The following is a 21,639-nucleotide window of genomic DNA, read 5'->3' on the forward strand; positions in this document are numbered from 1 at the left end:
TTATATACCTATTTAGTTAATATTATAACTTCTCTCAATAAAACCCCATTATAATTTATTTTTCAAAAAATATTTATTTTAACCAACAATATTTAAAACCATAAAATGGATTTCTCTAAAATATTTTTATTTTTCGAAATTATTTACCGATTTTAAATGAAATTAAGCTAACTAATTTTTTTTAAAAAGAAATGACTAGTAAACCCGATTAACTCCTAGCTTTCACCCGGAATCCGATAAACTTACTCAAAACTAGTAGATCTATTTTTAGGGCGTTACAAACACAACATACTTTGGAAAATTTGCGTTTACAAGTGGGTTTGGACAATTAGGACTGTGATCGAGGAGCTTCTATGAAAGATAAGCAGAATTTGGTGGTCTGGAAAGGAAAGAGGAAAATATTGGTCGATACTCCTGTGGAAGAATTTGTGTCAGCCTAAAATGATGGGGGTATTAGTATTCATGATATTCGTGATATTTTTCTAAAAATATTTTTATTTTCCCGAATATTATATACCTATTTAGTTAATATTGTAACTTCTCTCAATTAAACCCCATTTTAATTTATTTCTCAATAAAATATTTATTTTAACCGAAAAATATTTAAAACCATAAAATTGATTTCTCTGAAAATATTTTTATTTTTCGGAAAATTATTTACTATTTTTAAATGAAATTAAACTAACTAATTTTTTTTAAAAAGAAATAACTAGTAAACCCGATTAACTCCTAGCTTTCACCCGGAATCCGATAAACTTACTCAAAACTAGCAGATCTATTTTTAGGGCGTTACAAACACAAAATACTTTGGAAAATTTGCGATTACAAGTGAGTTTGGACAATTAGGACTGTGATCGAGGAGCTTCTATGAAAGATAAGCAGAATTTGGTGGTCTGGAAAGGAAATAGGAAAATATTGGGCGATACTCTCGTGGAAGAATTTGTGTCAGCCTAAAAGGATGGGGCTATTAGTATTCATGATATTCGTGATATTTTTCTAAAAATATTTTTATTCTCCCAAATATTATATACCTATTTAGTTAATATTGTAACTTCTCTAAATGAAACCCCATTTTAATTTATTTTTCAATAAAATATTTATTTTAACCAAAAATATTTAAAACCATAAAATTGATTTCTCTAAAAATATTTTTATTTTCCGGAATATTATTTACCGATATTTAAATGAAATTAAGATAACTAATTTTTTTTAAAGAAATGACTAGTAAGCCTGATTAACTCTTAGCTTTCACCTGGAACCCGATAAACTTACTCAAAACTAGTAGACCTATTTTTAGGGCCTTACAAACACAACATACTTTGGAAAATTTGCGATTACAAGTAGGCTTGGCCAATTAGGATTGTGATCGAGGAGCTTCTATGAAAGATAAGCATAATTTGGTGGTCTGGAAAGGAACGAGGAAAATATTGGGTGATACTCTAATGGAAGAATTTGTGTCTGCCTAAAAGGATGGGGGTATTAGTATTCATGATATTCGTGATATTTTTCTAAAAATATTTTTATTTTCCCGAATATTATATACCTATTTAGTCGATATTGTAACGTCTCTCAATGAAACCGCATTTTAATTTATTTTTCAATAAAATTTTTATTTTAACCAAAAAATATTTAAAACCATAAAATTGATTTCTCTAAAAATATTTTTATTTTCCGGAATAATATTTACCGATATTTAAATGAAATTAAGCTAACTAATTTTTTTTAAAGAAATGACTAGTAAACCCTATTAACTCCTAGTTTTCACCCGGAACTCAATAAATTTACTCAAAACTAGTAGAGCTATTTTCAAGGAATTACAAACAAATTTTAAGGAATTACAAACAAAACATACTTTGGAAAATTTGCGATTAAAAGTAGGTTTCGACAATTAGAATTGTGATCAAGGAGCTTCTATGAAAGATAAGCAGAATTTGGTGGTCTGGAAAGGAAAGGGGAAAATATTGGGCGATACTCCCGTGGAAGAATATGTGTCAGCCTAAAAGGATGGGGGTATTAGTATTTATTATATTCGTGATATTTTTCTAAAATATTTTTATTTTCGAATATTATATACCTATTTAGTTAATATTGTAACTTCTCTAAATGAAACCGCATTTTAATTTAATTTTCAATAAAATATTTATTTTAACAAAAAAATGTTTAAAACCATAAAATTGATTTCTCTAAAAATATTTTTATTTTTCGAATATTATTTACCGATATTTAAATGAAATTAAGCTAACTAATTTTTTTAAAGAAATGACTAGTAAACCCGATTAACTCCTAGCTTTCACCCGGAATTAAATAAACTTACTCAAAACTAGTAGAGCTATTTTTAAGGCGTTACAAACATAACATACTTTGCTAAATTTGCGATTACAAGTAGGTTTCGACAATTAGGATTGTGATCAAGGAGCTTATATGAAAGATAAGCAGAATTTGGTGGTCTGGAAAGGAAAGGGGAAAATATTAGGCGATACTCCCGTGGAAGAATTTGTGTCAGCCTAAAAGGATGGGGTATTAGTATTCATGATATTTGTAATATTTTTCTAAAAATATTTTTATTTTCCCGAATATTATATACCTATTTAGTTAATATTGTAACTTCTCTCAATGAAACCGCATTTTAATTTATTTTTCAATAAAATATTTATTTTAACCAAAAATATTTAAAACCATAAAATTGATTTCTTTAAAATATTTTTATTTTCTGGAATATTATATACCGATTTTTACATGAAATTAAGCTAAATAATTTTTTTTGAAGAAATGACTAGTAAGACTGATTAACTCTTAGCTTTCACCCGGAACCCGATAAACTTACTCAAAACTAGTAGACCTATTTTTAGGGCGTTACAAACACAACATACTTTGGAAAATTTGCGATTAGAAGTAGGCTTGGACAATTAGGATTGTGATCGAGGAGCTTCTATCAAAGATAAGCATAATTTGGTGGTCCAGAAAGGCAAAAGGAAAATATTGGGCGATACTCCCGTGGAAGAATTTGTGTCAGCCTAAAAGGATGGGGGTATTAGTATTCATGATATTCGTGAAATTTTTCTAAAAATATTTTTGTTCTCCCGAATATTATATACCTATTTAGTTAATATTGTAACTTCTCTCAATGAAACCCCATTTTAATTTATTTTTAAATAAAATATTTATTTTAACTAACAATATTTAAAACCATAAAATGGATTTCTCTAAAAATATTTTTATTTTTCGAAATTATTTACCGATTTTTAAATGAAATTAAGCTAACTAATTTTTTTTAAAAGAAATGACTAGTAAACCCGATTAACTCCTAGCTTTCACCTGTAATCCGATAAACTTACTCAAAACAAGTAGACCTATTTTTAGGGTGTTACAAACATAACATACTTTGGAAAATTTGCGATTAAAAGTGGGTTTGGACAATTAGGATTGTGATCGAGGAGCTTTTATTAAAGATAAGCAGAATTTGGTAGTCTGGAAAGGAAAGAGGAAAATATTGGGCGATACTCCCGTGGAAGAATTTGTGTCAGCCTAAAAGGATGGGGGTATTAGTATTCATGATATTCGTGATATTTTTCTAAAAATATTTTTATTCTCCCGAATATTATATACCTATTTAGTTAATATTGTAACTTCTCTAAATGAAACCCCATTTTAATTTATTTTTCAATAAAATATTTATTTTAACAAAAAATATTTAAAACCATAAAATTGATTTCTCTAAAAATATTTTTATTTTCCGGAATAATATTTACCGATATTTAAATGAAATTAAGCTAACTAATTTTTTTTAAAGAAATGACTAGTAAACCCTATTAACTCCTAGCTTTCACCCGGAACTCAATAAACTTACTCAAAACTAGTAGAGCTATTTTTAAGGCATTACAAACACAACATACTTTGGAAAATTTGCGATTAAAAGTAGGTTTCGACAATTAGAATTGTATCAAGGAGCTTCTATGAAAGATAAGCAGAATTTGGTGGTCTGGAAAGGAAAGGGGAAAATATTGGGCGATACTCCCGTAGAAGAATTTGTGTTAGCCTAAAAGGATGGGGTATTAGTATTCATGGTATTCGTAATATTTTTCTAAAAATATTTTTATTTTCCCGAATATTATATACCTATTTAGTCAATATTGTAACTTCTCTCAATGAAACCGCATTTTAATTTAATTTTCAATAAAATATTTATTTTAACCAAAAATATTTAAAACCATAAAATTGATTTCTCTAAAATATTTTTATTTTCCGAATATTATTTACCGATTTTTAAATGAAAATAAGCTAAATAATTTTTTTTTTAAAGAAATGACTTGTAAGCCTGATTAACACCTAACTTTCACCCGGAACCCGATAAACTTACCTAAAACTAGTAGACCTATTTTTAGGGCGTTACAAACACAACATAATTTGGAAAATTTGGGATTACAAGTAGGCTTGGACAATTAGGATTGTGATCGAGGAGCTTCTATTAAAGATAAGCATAATTTGGTGGTCTGGAAAGGAAATAGGAAAATATTAGGCGATACTCTCGTGGAAGAATTTGTGTCAGCCTAAAAGGATGGGGGTATTAGTATTCATGATATTCGTGATATTTTTCTAAAACTATTTTTATTCTCCCGAATATTATATACCTATTTAGTTAATATTGTAACTTCTCTCAATTAAACCCCATTTTAATTTATTTTTCAATAAAATTTTTATTTTAAACAAAAATTTTTAAAACCATAAAATTGATTTCTCTAAAATATTTTTATTTTCCGGAATAATATTTACCGATATTTAAATGAAATTAAGCTAACTAATTTTTTTTAAAGAAATGACTAGTAAACCCTATTAACTCCTAGCTTTCACCCGGAACTCAATAAACTTACTCAAAACTAGTAGAGCTATTTTTAAGGCATTAGAAACACAACATACTTTGGAAAATTTGCGATTAAAAGTAGGTTTCGACAATTAGAATTGTATCAAGGAGCTTCTATGAAAGATAAGCAGAATTTGGTGGTCTGGAAAGGAAAGGGGAAAATATTGGGCAATACTCCCGTAGAAGAATTTGTGTTAGCCTAAAAGGATGGGGTATTAGTATTCATGGTATTCGTAATATTTTTCTAAAAATATTTTTATTTTCCCGACTATTATAAACCTATTTAGTCAATATTGTAACTTCTCTCAATGAAACCGCATTTTAATTTAATTTTCAATAAAATATTTATTTTAACCAAAAAATATTTAAAACCATAAAATTGATTTCTCTAAAAATATTTTTATTTTCCGGAATATTATTTACCGATTTTTAAATGAAAATAAGCTAAATAATTTTTTTTTTAAAGAAATGACTTGTAAGCCTGATTAACACCTAACTTTCACCCGGAACCCGATAAACTTACCTAAAACTAGTAGACCTATTTTTAGGGCGTTACAAACACAACATAATTTGGAAAATTTGGGATTACAAGTAGGCTTGGACAATTAGGATTGTGATCGAGGAGCTTCTATCAAAGATAAGCATAATTTGGTGGTCTGGAAAGGAAATAGGAAAATATTAGGCGATACTCTCGTGGAAGAATTTGTGTCAGCCTAAAAGGATGGGGGTATTAGTATTCATGATATTCGTGATATTTTTCTAAAACTATTTTTATTCTCCCGAATATTATATACCTATTTAGTTAATATAGTAACTTCTCTTAATGAAACCCCATTTTAATTTATTTTTCAATAAATTATTTATTTTAACCAAAAATATTTAAAACCATAAAATTGATTTCTCTAAAAATATTTTTATTTTTCGGAAAATTATTTACCGATTTTTAAATGAAATTAAGCTAACTAATTTTTTTTTAAAAGAAATAACTAATAAACCCGATTAACTCTTAGCTTTCACCTGTAATCCGATAAACTTACTCAAAACTAGTACACCTATTTTTAGGGTGTTACAAACATAACATACTTTGGAAAATTTGCGATTAAAAGTGGGTTTGGACAATTAGAATTGTGATCGAGGAGATTCTATTAAAGATAAGCAGAATTTGGTGGTCTGGAAAGGAAAGAGGAAAATATTGGGCGATACTCCCGTGGAAGAATTTGTGTCAGCCTAAAAGGATGGGGGTATTAGTATTCATGATATTCGTGATATTTTTCTAAAAATATTTTTATTTTATCGAATATTATCTACCTATTTAGTCGATATTGTAACGTCTCTCAATGAAACCGCATTTTAATTTATTTTTCAATAAAATTTTTATTTTAAACAAAAAATTTTTAAAACCATAAAATTGATTTCTCTAAAAATATTTTTATTTTCCGGAATAATATTAACCGATATTTAAATGAAATTAAGCTAACTAATTTTTTTTAAAGAAATGACTAGTAAACCCTATTAACTCCTAGCTTTCACCCGGAACTCAATAAACTTACTCAAAACTAGTAGAGCTATTTTTAAGGCATTACAAACACAACATACTTTGGAAAATTTGCGATTAAAAGTAGGTTTCGACAATTAGAATTGTGATCAAGGAGCTTCTATGGAAGATAAGCAGAATTTGGTGGTCTAAAAAGGAAAGGGGAAAATATTGGGCGATACTCCCGTGGAAGAATTTGTGTTAGCCTAAAAGGATGGGGTATTAGTATTCATGTTATTCGTAAAATTTTTCTAAAAATATTTTTATTTTCCCGAATATTATATACCTATTTAGTCAATATTGTAACTTCTCTCAATGAAACCGCATTTTAATTTAATTTTCAATAAAATATTTATTTTAACCAAAAATATTTAAAACCATAAAATTGATTTCTCTAAAAATATTTTTATTTTCCGGAATATTATTTACCGATTTTTAAATGAAATTAAGCTAAATAATTTTTTTTTAAAGAAATGACTTGTAAGCCTGATTAACACCTAACTTTCACCCGGAACCCGATAAACTTACCTAAAACTAGTAGACCCATTTTTAGGGCGTTACAAACACAACATAATTTGGAAAATTTGGGATTACAAGTAGGCTTGGACAATTAGGATTGTGATCGAGGAGCTTCTATCAAAGATAAGCACAATTTGGCGGTGCGGAAAGGAAATAGGAAAATATTAGGCGATACTCGTGGAAGAATTTGTGTCACCTAAAAGGATGGGGTATTAGTATTCATGATATTCGTGATATTTTTCTAAAATATTTTTATTCTCCGAATATTATATACCTATTTAGTTAATATAGTAACTTCTCTTAATGAAACCCCATTTTAATTTATTTTTCAATAAAATATTTATTTTAACCAAAAATATTTAAAACCATAAAATTGATTTCTCTAAAATATTTTTATTTTTCGGAAAATTATTTACCGATTTTTAAATGAAATTAAGCTAACTAATTTTTTTTTAAAAGAAATAATTAGTAAACCCGATTAACTCCTAGCTTTCACCTGTAATCCAATAAACTTACTCAAAACAAGTAGACCTATTTTTAGGGTGTTACAAACATAACATACTTTGGAAAATTTGCGATTAAAAGTGGGTTTGGACAATTAGGATTGTGATCGAGGAGCTTTTATTAAAGATAAGCAGAATTTGGTGGTCTGGAAAGGAAAGAGGAAAATATTGGGCGATACTCCCGTGGAAGAATTTGTGTCAGCCTAAAAGGATGGGGGTATTAGTATTCATGATATTCGTGATATTTTTCTAAAAATATTTTTATTTTCCCGAATATTATCTACCTATTTAGTCGATATTGTAATGTCTCTCAATGAAACGTATTTTAATTTATTTTTCAATAAAATTTTTATTTTAACCAAAAAATATTTAAAACCATAAAATTGATTTCTCTAAAAATATTTTTATTTTCCGAATAATATTTACCGATATTTAAATGAAATTAAGCTAACTAATTTTTTAAAGAAATGACTAGTAAACCCTATTAACTCCTAGCTTTCACCCGAACTCAATAAACTTACTCAAAACTAGTAGAGCTATTTTAAGGCATTACAAACACAACATACTTTGGAAAATTTGCGATTAAAAGTAGGTTTCAAAATTAGAATTGTGATCAAGGAGCTTCTACGAAAGATAAGCAAAATTTGGTGGTCTGGAAAGGAAAGGGGAAAATATTGGGCGATACTCCCGTGGAAGAATTTGTGTTAGCCTAAAAGGATGGGGTATTAGTATTCATGATATTCGTAATATTTTTCTAAAAATATTTTATTTTCCCGAATATTATATACCTATTTAGTCAATATTATAACTTCTCTCAATGAAACCGCATTTTAATTTAATTTTCAATAAAATATTTATTTTAACCAAAAATATTTAAAACCATAAAATTGATTTCTCTAAAATATTTTTATTTTCCGGAATATTATTTACCGATTTTTAAATGAAATTAAGCTAAATAAATTTTTTTTAAAGAAATGACTTGTAAGCTTGATTAACTCCTAACTTTCACCCGGAACCCGATAAACTTACCTAAAACTAGTAGACCTATTTTTAGGGCGTTACAAACACAACATACTTTGGAAAATTTGGGATTACAAGTAGGCTTGGACAATTAGGATTGTGATCGAGAAGCTTCTATCAAAGATAAGCATAATTTGGTGGTCTGGAAAGGAAATAGGAAAATATTGGGCGATACTCTCGTGGAAGAATTTGTGTCAGCCTAAAAGGATGGGGGTATTAGTATTCATGATATTCGTGATATTTTTCTAAAAATATTTTTATTCTCCCGAATATTATATACCTATTTAGTTAATATTGTAACTTCTCTCAATGAAACCCATTTTATTTATTTTTCAATAAAATATTTATTTTAACCAAAAATATTTAAAATAATAAAATTGATTTCTCTAAAAATATTTTTATTTTTCAGAAAATTATTTGCCGATTTTTAAATGAAATTAAGCTAACTAATTATTTTTTAAAAGAAATGACTACTAAACCCGATTAACTCCTAGCTTTCACCCGGAATCCGATAAAGTTACTCAAAACTAGTAGACCTATTTTGAGGGCGTTACAAACACAACATACTTTGGAAAATTTGCGATTAAAAGTGGGTTTGGACAATTAGAATTGTGATCGAGGAGCTTCTATGAAAGATAAGCAGAATTTGGTGGTCTGGAAAGGAAAGAGGAAAATATTGGGCGATACTCCCGTGGAAGAATTTGTGTCAGCCTAAAAGGATGGGGGTATTAGTATTAATAATATTTGTGATATTTTTCTAAAAATATTTTTATTCTCCCGAATATTAAATATCAATTTAGTTAATATTGTAACTTCTCTCAATGAAACCCCATTTTAATTTATTTTTCAATAAAATATTTATTTTAACCAAAAATATTTAAAACCATAAAATTGATTTCTCTAAAAATATTTCTATTTTTCGAATATCATTTATCGATATTTAAATAAAATTAAGCTAACTAATTTTTTTTAAAGAAATGACTAGTAAACCTGATTAACTCCTAACTTTCACCCGGAACTCAATAAACTTACTAAAAACTAGTATTGCTCTTTTTAAGGCGTTACAAACACAACATACTTTGGAAAATTTGCGATTAAAAGTAGGTTTCGACAATTAGGATTGTGATCAAGGAGCTTCTATGAAAGATAAGCAGAATTTGGTGGTCTGGAAAGGAAAGGGGAAAATATTGGGCGATACTCCCGTGGAAGAATTTGTGTCAGCCTAAAAGGATGGGGTATTAGTATTCATGATATTCGTAATATTTTTCTAAAAATATTTTTATTTTCCCGAATATTATATGCCGATTTAGTTAATATTGTAACTTCTCTCAATGAAACCGCATTTTAATTTATTTTTCAATAAAATATTTATTTTAACCAAAAATATTTAAAACCATAAAATTGATTTCTCTAAAAATATTTTTATTTTCCGGAATATTATTTACCGTTTTTTAAATGAAATTAAGCTAAATAATTTTTTTTTAAAGAAATGACTAGTAAGCCTGATTAACTCCTATCTTTCACCCGGAACCCGATAAATTTACTCAAAACTAGTAGACCTATTTTTAGGGCATTACAAACACAACATACTTTGGAAAATTTGCGATTACAAGTAGGCTTGGAGAATAAGGATTGTGATCGAGGAGCTTTTATCAAAGATAAGCATAATTTGGTGATCTGGAAAGGAAAGAGGAAAATATTGGGCGATACTCTCGTGGAAGAATTTGTGTCAGCCTAAAAGGATGGGGGTATTAGTATTCATGATATTCATGATATTTTTCTAAAAATATTTTTATTCTCCCGAATATTATATACCCATTTAGTTAATATTGTAACTTCTCTCAATGAAACCCCATTTTAATTTATTTTTCAATAAAATATTTATTTTAACCAAAAATATTTAAAACCATAAAATTGATTTCTCTAAAAATATTTTTATTTTTCGGAAAATTATTTACCGATTTTTAAATGAAATTAAGCTAACTAATTTTTTTAAAAGAATTGACTAGTAGACCCGATTAACTGCTAGCTTTCACCCGGAATCCAATAAACTTACTCAAAACTAGTAGACCTATTTTTAGGGCGTTACAAACACAACATACTTTGGAAAATTTGCGATTACAAGTGGGTTTGGACAATTAGGATTGTGATCGAGGAGCTTCTATGAAAGATAAGCAGAATTTGGTGGTCTGGAAAGGAAAGAGGAAAATATTGGGCGATACTCCCGTGGAAGAATTTGTGTCAGCCTAAAAGGATGGGGGTATTAGTATTCATGATATTCGTGATATTTTCTTAAAAATATTTTTATTTTCCGGAATATTATATACCTATTTAGTTAATATTGTAACTTCTCTTAATGAAACCCCATTTTAATTTATTTTAAATAAAATATTTATTTTAACCAAAAATATTTAAAACCATAAAATTGATTTCTCTAAAATATTTTTATTTTTTGGAATATTATTTACCGATTTTTAAATGAAATTAAGCTAACTAATTTTTTTTAAAAAAACATGACTAGTAAACCCGATTAACTCTTAGCTTTCACTCGGAACCTGATAAACTTACTCAAAACTAGTAGACCTATTTTTAGGGCTTTACAAGCACAACATACTTTGGAAAATTTGCGATTACAATTAGGTTTGGACAATTAGGATTGTGATCGAGGAGCTTCTATCAAAGATAAGTAGAATTTGGTGGTCTGTAAAGGAAAGAGGAAAATATTGGGCGATACTCCCGTGGAAGAATTTGTGTCAGCCTAAAACGATGGGGGTATTAGTATTCATGATGTTCGTGATATTTTTCTAAAAATATTTTTATTTTCTCGAATATTATATACCTATTTAGTTAATATTGTAACTTCTTTCAATGAAACCCCATTTTCATTTATTTTTAAATAAAATATTTATTTTAACAAAAAATATTTAAAACCATAATATTGATTTCTCTAAAAATATTTTTATTTTCCGGAATATTATTTATCGATTTTAAAATAAAATTAAGCTAACTAAATTTTTTTTAAAGAAATGACTAGTAAACCCGATTAACTCCTAGCTTTCACCCGGACTCGATAAACTTACTCAAAACTAGTAGACCTATTTTTAGGGCGTTACAAACACAACATACTTTGGAAAATTTGCGATTACAAGTAGGTTTGGACAATTAGGATTGTGATCGAGGAGCTTCTATAAAAGATAAGCAGAATTTGGTGGTCTATAGAGGAAAGAGGAAAATATTGGGCGATATTCCCTTGGAAGAATTTGTGTCAACCTAAAAGGATGGGGGTATTAGTATTCACGATATTCGTGATTTTTTTTAAAAATATTTTTATTTTCCGAATATTATATACCTATTTAGTTAATATTGTAACTTCTCTTAATGAAACCCCATTTTAATTTATTTTTCAATAAAATATTTATTTTAACCAAAAATATTTAAAACCATAAAATTGATTTCTCTAAAAATATTTTTATTTTCCGAAAAATTATTTATCGATTTTTAAATGAAATTAAGCTAACTAATTTTTTTTTAAATAAATAACTAGTAAACCCGATTAACTCCTAGCTTTCACCCGGAACCTAATAAACTTACTCAAAACTAGTAGACCTATTTTTAGGGCGTTACAAACACAACATACTTTGGAAAATTTGCGATTACAAGTAGGTTTGGACATTTAGGATTGTGGTCGAGGAGCTTCTATCAAAGATAAGCAGAATTTGGTGGTCTGGAACGGAAAGGGGAAAATATTGGGCGATACTCCCGTGGAAGAATTTGTGTCAGCCTAAAAGGATGGGGGTATTAGTTTTTGTCGAAACCCTTTTTATTTTGAAAACAATGGGGATCGACTTGTGAAAACAAAAATGTGGAGTCGCCACCAATCTCTTGATTTAGGTGTGATTGGACCACCTATTAAAACTCTTTATTCAATGAAAATAAATTTGGTTCATGTAAAATAAAAAAATGGGTTCAGAGTTAAGTTCACGCATGAGGAAGGGTTAGCACCCTCATTACGCCCAAAAATTGGTACCAAATTGATTTGATGCTGTCCTTATGTCAAAAGTTTTAAAAGAAAAGATTTTCCGAAGTATGATTGTTTTTTAAAATGTTTGAATAGCTCAAATTAGCGGTCAAAAATCTTTCGTTTCAAAGATATACGGTTTCATACCCAGTACGATTGGATACGATCCCTTATACCTTTAAGATGCGATTGATTTTCGACTTAAAAACTCATACATTAAAATTATAAAAGGTTATCAAAATATTTGGTTCACTGAAAAAGTCTTACCCAGTACGATTGAGCACGATTTTCCGAATTCCCCAAATATTAGATATTGCCTTATTTCAGAATTGTTGAATAACAGAAAATTAAAAATTTGCTCAAAAACATGTTTATTCATTTTAAAATAGATGAAATATTTAATGCAGTGTAAGAAAACATATATATATAAAAAAGGGTTCATGAATATGAAATAATATACATAAAGTACAATAAACCTCACTTAATACATCTAACAATTATATACAATTATTCTAGGTATAATGTAACCAAAAATTCTTTAAGCATGGATAGTGTAGCACCCCAAACCCGGCCCAGAAGTTATGGTCGGATCCGGCATGCCACATCAAAAACGTTAAAAAAAAATTTCCATTCTAAGTCCAGAAAATCGTACTTGATGTTCAAAAGATTAATTCATTAAGGGTTAAAGTGAATGGAAGTCATGCACCGTAGTAGGAAACTGAAAAGAGGTGGTGAGTCCATCGGATTTGCTAAGTACCAAGCTCCTTCGGATCCAATCCTAGACATGCATACCGCCATTTCCACACCTTAACGTCATGGATATTTCTAGGAAACCGATTTGATTAAGTCATTTTTAGGAAAAGTGATTAATTTTGGAAAATACTTTCATTGCGGAAGCTTTGCTTGTTGTCGTGTTATTTTGAAATCAATTGTTGTTTTTTTTTTTTGAAAACGCGCCCTAAAGCTATCCAATTTTGACAGTTAAAATAAGTAATACCTATGTTAGTAATACATATTAAAACCATCAAAAATAATTAAGCGGCCTTATTACATTTAAAAACCCAAAACTTCAAACGTAAATAAAAGGATGTCCAATTCACCGAAGAAAATCAAACTTTCGAGCGGGTGGCCACTCCGAATTCCCTCACGACTCAAGCCCACTATGGTTGGGGATTTCTGCGTGGATGAAAATAAAAGGGTGAGTTTGGGAAACTCGGTGTAAGCAAAACCCATTCAAAGCCCAAGTCACTCAAGCCTATTGGGCCTAAGCCCATTCAGTGTAACAGTGGTCTGGGCGAGCCCTTTCAGATTATAATAAACTAGGTCTTAGCCCTTATTCAGATAACAAGATGGCCCATAGGCCCATTTCAAAATACATGCAACATCAAGAAACATCTGCAAGCCCATTTGGGAGACTACTCAACCCACCAACCACTACACTCCACCGTACCACCCATACACTCCATGTGGGAATAGCTCAACCCACCCATTAACACTCCACGATTGCTTGCCTTGCTTTGCTCGATTATCGATAAATTGAGGCAAAGCCTCCAATCGTGGACAAGCCACTTTCAGTACTTCCTCCGTCAATATCCCAGTCCCATGCATCGATAATAACAACATGGCATGCAATAAATAACAACATCAAACATGCATTTAGGTCAATTTAACCCTAGGGGTATTTGGTAATTTATCTCTTAGGGTAAAAGCGTAAATTTTCCATTTTAAAGGTATTTCAGTAATTTATCTATTTTAGGGTTTTTCATGCATATTCCTACCTTTCACGTACTAACAAAATCAGTACCGAGGGTTCTTACCAAATTGGGCCCGTTGGCCCATCATTCCAATTTTGGCCCATTAAGCCCAAAAATATCGAGGGCACAGAAATCATGCACTTTGCAGTCCAAACATTGCAGCTTACCAAAAACATTAATCGATTTACCTCACGAGCATTCGCTTTTCATAAATCTACAAAATACCGGTTTTCGGCATTTTGGCTTTTCGACTTTTGTCGATCTAGACTAAGAAAGAGGGTGTTAGTTACACACCTGTTTGTGACGATATGCTGACAAGATCCACACACGAACCGCCTACAATTGGATTACTAACACGTTAATCTAACTATTCAAATACAAACTACGTATTAACCCCTTACAATATTCGGCCAACCACACCTACAGATCATAGTAAGCTTATAAGAAAACAATAAGCAACTCATTAACAAATTTTTGTCAATGTTTACCACATAATCATAATTTCACTGCAAAGCTGTCTTCCTGAGCAACAATCACTAAATCAGTTATAACTGGAGCTACGAAACTCCAAATCAAGTTCCGTTAATTTTCCTTGAAAATAGACTCATATATCTTCTATCCATAAAATTTTCAGAATTTTTAGTTTAGCCAATCAATACCAGATTTTTCTCAAAGTTTCCCATGTTTCACTGTTTGACTAATCTGACCACTCTTCATTACGAATCAAATTTCTCATTGTACAGAATTCAAAATATGTTCTTGTTTATTTCATTAGAAACTAGACTCAATAAGCTTTAATTACATAATTTATTCAGCTTCTAATTCATCTCCCACAATTTATGGTGATTTTCCAAAGTCACGTTACTGCTGCTGTCCCAAGCAGATTTATTACCAAATCACTCTTTCATACACCTATCTTGCATGCATGTTATTTAAACATGTATATCACCAATCAATCATCACATATCTATGATTTTTACTTAAGCATAATCTCCATTTCATCATTTCAAAGCACAACATGTTAGCCGATTTTTCCCTTTAGCATCTAAGGCACATGCATGCTCATTTGTTTGGCTCAACTTCACATATCTTCCATTTTACATCAAAAGAATATGAAACAACAACCATTTCCTTTATTTTAATTCATGACCAAATGCTCACAACACAACTAAAAATCAAAATATACTTCAAGAGTTAAGGTAGAATCAAGAAGAACTCATGAACCTCAAAATAGAAACAAGGTACCAAGAACTTACCTTCAATTTTCCTCCTCCTAATGACCGAATACTCAAGAGCTTTCTCCTCTCCTTTCTCTTCTCTAACTTTCAGCTATGATCAACAAAGATGGACAAAACTTTGTTCTTTTCACCCCTTTTTCTTTTAATAAAACTTCATATTTCATCCATTTAATTATTTAATACAAAAGACATGAAATTCTTATCATGAAACATTTACCTAACCCATTATCATGAAACATTTACCTAACCCATTATCATGGAACATTTACCTAACCTATTATCATGGAACATTTACCTAACCTATTATCAATTTGTATCAATTTGTACCATAAATTATGGATATCAAGTGTACATTTTGTCTACAATAACATGATGGCTAGCCACTTCATGTAAAATGGGAGGTTTGTCATGCAAATCCTCCTATTTTGCACTCCTATTTATTTGGCCACGTCAATTTAGCCTATAGCATTTTCAAACATTTTCACATAGGTCCTATTTCATAATTTCACTCACAAATGACAAAATCAAAGCATGAAATTTTGCCAACGTTCACAGAATTCCCGAAAATTGGGGCGTTACAACTCTACCCTCCTTAAAGAAATTTCATCCTCGAAATTTACCTAATCCAAACAGATAAGGGTATTGCTGTTGCATCGTCTCTTCTGGCTCCCAAACTCAGAAGTTTCCCCTTCCTTAACTTGTTGAAAACGAGCGACCAAAGACTCATCGTTCAACTGTTTTTCCTTAATTTGATCCACCCAGGTTGGCCTCACTTGCAACTCAGCCAACAGACTTCCATCATCATATAGACTCAGATGAGCAAACATTGCTCTCAGATCAGATACAGCTCTACAACTTAGAGCATCAGCCACCACATTAGCCTTGCTTGGGTGATACTCGATCGAACAGTCATAATCCTTAAGCAACTCAATCCATCTCCTTTGCCTAAGGTTCAGCTCCTTCTGAGTCAACAAATACTTAAGACTCTTATGGTCAGTGTATATAATACACCTTTCTCCGTACAAGTAATGTCTCCAAATCTTAAGTGCAAATATCATCTGCGCCAACTCTAAATCATGAGTCAAATAGTTTCCCTCATGAGGCTTAAGCTATCGTGATGCATATGCAACCACCTTACCCTCTTGCATTAACACGCAGCCCAAACCTACGTGTGATGCGTCACTTTGATACAGATAAAATCATTCCCAGACTCATTGAATTAACACAAGTGCTTGATCGAACTTTCTTCAACTTCTCAAAAGCTTCCTGCTGTTTCTTAGTCCATACAAACGGTACTCCCTTCCTTATGTGTTTTGTCAGAGGTGCTGCCATCATAGAAAAAAAACCTTCCACAAACCTTCTGTAGTATCCTGCCAGTCCTAGAAAACTCCGTATTTCTGACATTGACCTAGGCGGCTTCCACTCCAAAATCACTTCAATTTTCCGAGGGTCCACCTTAATCCCCTCAGCAGAGACCACATGTCCTAAGAAGGTTACCTCCCTCAACCAAAGTTCAGACTTGCTGAACTTCACAAAAGTTCCTTCTCCCTTAACACTTACAGCACTATACGGAGATGCTCATCATGTTTCGTTTCAGTTTCAGAATATACCAGGATATCATCAATAAAGACGACTACGAACTGATCCAAAAATGGTTGGAACACACGATTCATCAGATCCATAAATGCTGCAGGAGCGTTCGTTAGTCCAAATGGCATAACCAGAAACTCGTAATGACCATACCGAGTCCTGAATGTTGTCTTTTGGATGTCTGCCTCCTTGACCCTTAACTAATGATATCCAGATCGAAGGTCGATCTTGGAAAATACAGAAGCTCCTCTAAGCTGGTCGAATAGATCGTCAATCCTTGGCAGTGGATACTTATTCTTAATCGTCAGTTTGTTCAACTGGAGATAATCAATGCACATCCGCATCGTACCATCCTTTTTTTTCACGAATAGCACTGGTGCTCCCCATGGAGACACGTTTGGCCTAATAAAGCCCCTATCCAACAACTCTTGAATTTGAGCATTTAACTCTACTAACTCCTTCGGTGCCATCCTATACGGTGCGATAGACACAAGCGCCATTCCAAGCAACAAGTCTATTCCAAACTCAACTTCTCGATTCGGAGGCAATCCTGGAAGCTCCTCCGGAAAAACATCTTGGAACTCCTTTACGGTCCTAACCTTATCCACTGTCAGTCCCTCCTCTTTCGACTGACTTACAAATACCAAATAGACCTCACAACCTTTCCGAATCCACTTTTCGGCCCTTAATGCCGACACCACATTGGACAAATAATCCCTTCGCTCACCTATCACCATAACCTCCTCATCCTTTGTGGTCCTTAACACCATTCGTTTAGCAGTACAATCCAGGGTCGCCTTATGCTTAACAAGCTAGTCCATTCCCAAAATGAGATCAAACTCTCCGAACGGTAACTCCATCAGATCTCCAGGGAAAATCCTACCTTGAGTTTCTAAGGGTACATCCCTATACAGTTTGTCTACCCTAACCGAAAGTGACCCAAGGGACTTAGTACAGATACCCCATTCACAATCTCCTCGAGAGCGGTCCAAGTCGTCCATAATCCATTCGTGGCCTCCAACCAATATTCCGCCACATTCGGGCTATACCGAGACACGCCTTAAAGATTTCATTTCGTTAGTCCCAAGTCATTCGAAATTGATCCACAATTTCGTTGCCGAACTTGTCAAACAACCCTTTCCAGAACATGAAGCATTGCCTGTGACAAGGCATCATCCTCGGCGGCCCGATCATACGGCCCATTCTCATCCGTCGGTGGTGGTCGTGCTACTCCAGTGGGTATGTGTTCAGAAGACGAAGATCCACTTGAGCACTTCCTCGGCTCCGTCTACGGACTCTTGTACTCATATCGTATTATCTTGAGTACAAATTTTTATGCATCAATTAATATTCCAGTGTTTATTACAGATGTTTTATGAATCGAATGATGAGTTCGAGTTTGTTTTCGCAGAATCGAAGTCTAGCTACAGTTTCAATCTCTTATCAGATTTTTCTATGGTTTCAGTATCATCCTACCTAGAGTGTCCTATTAGGGTTTCAGTACAGACAGATAATTCAGGAAAATATTCAGAAAAATTCAGAATACTTACAGACTTGAGCTGGAGATTCGGAATGCCACCTTCTAAAGATCTAAATTTTGAAAATCAAGTTTTTCGCATTCTTTATAAAATTTTCGCTTTCAAAAATCTTTGTTTTTGTAAACCCATTCCACAGCCGAGTTGTTGTAACCTAGGCTCTGATACCACTAAATGTAGCACCCCAATCCAGGCCCAGAAGTTATGGCCGGATCGGGCATGCCACATCAAAAACGTTAAAAAAAATTTCTATTCTAAGTCCAGAAAATCGTACTTGATGTTCAAAAGATTAATTCATTAAGGGTTAAAGTGAATGGAAGCTGTGCACCAGGTAGGAAACTGGAAAAGAGGTGGTGAGTCCATAGGACTGCTTAAGTACCAAGCTCCCTTTGGATCCAATCCTAGACATGCATACCGCCATTTCCACACCTTAACATCATGGATATTTCTAGGAAACCGATTTGATTAAGTCATTTTTAGGAAAAGTGATTAATTTTGGAAAATACTTTCATTGCGGAAGCTTTGCTTGTTGTCGTGTTATTTTGAAATCAATTGTTGTTTTTTTGAAAACGCGCCCTAAAGCTATCCAATTTCAACAGTTAAAATAAGTAATACCTATCTTAGTAATACATATTAAAACCATCAAAAATAATTAAGCGGCCTTATTACATTTAAAACCCAAAACTTCAAACGTAAGTAAAAGGATGTCCAGTTCACGGAAGAAAATCAAACTTTCGAGAAGGGTGGCCACTCAAATTCCCTCATAGCTCCAAGCCCACTATGGTTGGAGATTTCTGCGTGGATGAAAATAAAAGGGTGAGTTTGGGAAACTCGGTGTAAGGAAAACCCATTCAAAGCCCAAGTCAGCTCAAGCCTATTGGGCTAAGCCCATTCAGTAACAGTGGTATGGGCGAGCCCTTTTCAGATTACAATAAACCGGGCCTTAGCCCCTTATTCAGATAATGATATGGCCCATAGGCCCATTTCAAAATACATGCAACATTAGTAAACATATGCAAGCCCATTTGGGAGACTACTCAACCCACCAACCACTACACTCCATCCGTACCAGCCATACACTCCATGTGGGAATAGCTCAACCCACCCATTAACACTCCACGATTCTGACCTTCTTTGTTTAGTTAACGATAAATTGAGGTAAAGCCTCCAATCGCGTGGACAAGTCACTTTCAGTACTTCCTCGTGAATATCCCAGGTCCATGCATTAGATAATAACAACATGGCATGCAGTAAATAACAACAGTCAAACATGCATTTAGGTCAATTTAACCCTAAAGGTATTTCGGTAATTTATCTCCTAGGGGTAAAATGTAAATTTTCCACTTTTAAAGGTATTTCAGTAATTTATCTATTTTAGGGTTTTCATGCATATTCCTACCTTTCACGTACTAACAGAATCACTACTGAAGGTTCTTACCGAATTGGGCCGTTGGCCCATCATTCCAATTTTGGCCCATTAAGCCCAAAAATATCGAGGCACGAAATCATGTACTTTGCGGTCCAAACATTGCAGCTTACCAAAAACATTAATCGATTTACCTCACGAGCATTCGCACACTCATAAATCTACAAAATACCGGTTTTCACATTTTGGCTTTTCGACTTTTGCCGATCTAGACTAAGAAAGAGGGTGTTAGTTACACACCTGTTTGCGACGATATGCTGACGAGATCCACACACGAACCACCTACAATTGGATTACTAACACGTTAATCTAACTATTCAAATACAAACTACGTATTAACCCCTTACAATATTCGGCCAACCACACCTACAGATCATAGTAAGCTTATAAGAAAACAATAAGCAACTCATTAACAAATTTTTGTCAATGTTTACCACATAATCATAATTTCACTGCAAGCTGTCTTCTTGAGCAACAGTCACTAAATCATTTATAACTGGAGCTACGAAACTCCAAATCAAGTTCCGTTAATTTTCCTTGAAAATAGACTCATATATATTCTATCCATAAAATTTTCAGAATTTTAAGTTTAGCCAATCAATACCAGATTTTTCTCAAAGTTTCCCATGTTTCACTGTTTGACTAATCTGACCACTCTTCATTACGAATCAAATTTCTCATTGTACAGAATTCAAAATATGTTCTTGTTTATTTCATTAGAAACTAGACTCAATAAGCTTTAATTACATAATTTATTCAGCTTCTAATTCATCTCCCACAATTTATGGTGATTTTCTAAAGTCACGTTACTGTTGCTGTCCCAAGCAGATTTATTACCAAATCACTCTTTCATACACCTATCTTGCATGCATGTTATTTAAACATGTATATCACCAATCAATCATCACATATCTATGATTTTTACTTAAGCATAATCTCCATTTCATCATTTCAAAGCACAACATGTTAGCCGATTTTTCCCTTTAGCATCTAAGGCACATGCATGCTCATTTGTTTGGCTCAACTTCACATATCTTCCATTTTTCATCAAAAGAACATGAAACAACAACCATTTCCTTCATTTTAATTCATGACCAAATGCTCACAACACAACTAAAAATCAAAATATACTTCAAGAGTTAAGGTCGAATCAAGAAGAACTCATGAACCTCAAAATAGAAACAAGGTACCAAGAACTTACCTTCAATTTTCCTCCTCCTAATGACCGAATACTCAAGAGCTTTCTCCTCTCCTTTCTCTTCTCTAACTTTCAGCTATGATCAACAAAGATGGACAAAACTTTGTTCTTTTCACCCCTTTTTCTTTTAATAAAACTTCATATTTCATCCATTTAATTCTTTAATACAAAAGACATGAAATTCTTATCATGAAACATTTACCTAACCCATTATCATGAAACATTTACCTAACCCATTATCATGGAACATTTACCTAACCTATTATCATGGAACATTTACCTAACCTATTATCAATTTGTATCAATTTGTACCATAAATTATGGATATCAAGTGTACATTTTGTCTACAATAACATGATGGCTAGCCACTTCATGTAAAATGGGAGGTTTGTCATGCAAATCCTCCTATTTTGCACTCCTATTTATTTGGCAACTTCAATTTAGCC

The 21,639-nt window shown here is 32.0% G+C and overlaps 1 long non-coding RNA gene across 1 annotated transcript in view; it reads right to left on the bottom strand.

Moving 5' to 3' along the window:
* Positions 1-21,362, bottom strand: part of LOC128295478 (uncharacterized) — a 30,599-nt gene extending 9,237 nt beyond the window's left edge. Inside the window, exons 1-2 of the long non-coding RNA XR_008285908.1 lie at positions 21,197-21,362; positions 20,236-20,277 (exon numbers count right to left, since the gene is read on the bottom strand). This is a non-coding gene — a long non-coding RNA (uncharacterized LOC128295478). The remainder of the gene's footprint in view (positions 1-20,235; positions 20,278-21,196) is intronic.
* Between the last annotated feature and the right edge of the window lie 277 nt (positions 21,363-21,639).

Source organism: Gossypium arboreum, chromosome 7 (assembly GCF_025698485.1).
Source record: "Gossypium arboreum isolate Shixiya-1 chromosome 7, ASM2569848v2, whole genome shotgun sequence".
NCBI lineage: Eukaryota > Viridiplantae > Streptophyta > Magnoliopsida > Malvales > Malvaceae > Gossypium > Gossypium arboreum.